A 2,089-nucleotide genomic window follows, 5' to 3' on the forward strand; every position below is an offset into this window, starting at 1 on the left:
GAAGATAGAAGACACAGCAGAGGTTGTCCATTGGCTTCTGGGCTGGCCAAGAACCTGACTAAAGGGCTTAGATATTTCTAGGCTCCGGTCTAGACCCTCAGCTGCCCCAAACTGCTCAGCCTTGTTCTTTCCAATCCCTAGCTTCATACACCTGCTCCTGCCACTGTAGCCGTCTCTTCTGCAGGGCCAGCACTCTATATGCCCTATGAAGTCTCCTAGCCCGGCCAAACTCTCCCTCCCACCTCAGCTCCCCCACTTACTTTTTCTGATTTGTCTCTCAGAATTTTCTACTCCTAGGATCCCACCCAGAATCCTCGCTTGGTCTTAGTCTCCCACTTTCACGTATCCATAGACTGTATCACTAGCGCAGATTGTCCTGTATCTTTGATGATCATGAGGGAGGTAATGTAGCATGTGCAGAAGTGAGAATGCTCACAAGAGCTGGAATATAGAGGAGTCAGGTGCTCTGGGTGCAAACAAGCTGGTTTTGCAGCGTAGGGGCATACGAGCAGAGGTGAACAATGCTTCAAATCTTGCTGTCTGAGAGAGCTTGCAGAAGTGGCAAATATGGGCTTAATTACATTGCTAAAGCCACCATTGACTTCAATGAAACAAAACCGAGCCAATACTGAGTGCTTCACCTGTTCAACTAACATTGCTGATGTGACCTTCATATGACACAGGAACAGAGGCTAAGAGCATAAAGACGTAGGAATGGCTTGACTGAGGTGGCGCTAGAGATTTAATGTAGACCTAAAAATCCGCCCAACACACAGCGTATTCTTGATTTTCAGCCACAGCCAAGTTCCTTAGGTTGCATAAGAACAGCAAACTCTACTCTGTTCCTCTATAATATGCACGTTGTCCCAGGATAGCCATTGATCAATGTCTCTGTTATCTGACTGAATAAAGGCTTATTTAAAACTTTCCAGTGGCAAGTGTCAGAAGTTATTTTCCACCTGAAACACTTCTTGTCTTTGGGTCTTCCAAAAGAAGTATCACTCTTCCATGGACACAGGTGGTTCATGTTGCCGGTGTGCCAACAATTCGTCTCTACAAAATGGGGTGCTAGATTAATGCAATGCATTATCAAGGGTTGTGCTGACTATCTCTGAGTGGCCTGGCTATGTCCTCTTTTGCTAAAGTGGGATAGCCCTGGAGAGTAGCAGAACATCATTTATATCCCAGGTACTACTGTCAAGGACCAGTAGCAAAAAACTTCCTGGTGAAAAAGGATCAAAATGAGGATGCTCTAAATTTGTTTTCACAAAACAGACTAGCTGTCCAGGTACTACTGACGAAAGGATACATTCCTTCACTCTTGTTATTATTGCAGACAAAAGGAGGAAAGGACTTAAATGTCAGCAAAAGCTGAGCATTTCTGGCTGAGTCCTGACAAGTTCATTGCTGGTAGGAGTTGGATGTGCTCCTTTTAGTCCCAAAGGACAAGGTGGTGAGAAGCCCTGATCTCCCACTGATAACAATGCCCAAAGGCAGGGGCAGGTCTGATTGACAGCACTGCCACAAAATGCTACCCGCTTCACATGGCACCAGAAAGCAAACTTTGCCTGGGAGTTTCTTGCGTTTCCTGTTTGATGGTGTGCAGCCACCCTTTCTCCCTGCTCTTCTGCAAGCAGCAAGTGAAAGCTTTGCAGCACACGGGAATGGTTCATCAAAATGACTCAGTTGGGTGTCAGTGCTTGGAGAGATACCTAAATGTGTTAGAATACAGATAATACCATGTCTGTACCTTGTATTTACCTGTGGTGGGTTGACCTTGATGGACACCAGGTGCCCAGCAAAGCTCCCTTATCACTCCCCTCCTTACCTGGACAGGGGGAAGAAAACATACCGAAAGGCTTGTGGGTCAAGATAAGGACAGGGAGAGATCACTCACCAGTTACCATCATGGGCAAAACAGACTCGACTTGAGTAAATTAGTTTAATTTATTACCAATCAAATCAGAGTAGGAGAGGATAAAAAAACCTGAATCTTAAAACACCTTCCGCCCACCCTTCCCTTCTTCTCGGGCTCAACTTCATTCGCAATTTTTCTCCCTCCTTTCCCCGAGAGGCGTGGGGGGACAGG

The sequence above is a fragment of the Egretta garzetta genome, unplaced genomic scaffold, assembly GCF_000687185.1.
Source record: "Egretta garzetta isolate BGI_Z169 unplaced genomic scaffold, ASM68718v1 scaffold154, whole genome shotgun sequence".
NCBI lineage: Eukaryota > Metazoa > Chordata > Aves > Pelecaniformes > Ardeidae > Egretta > Egretta garzetta.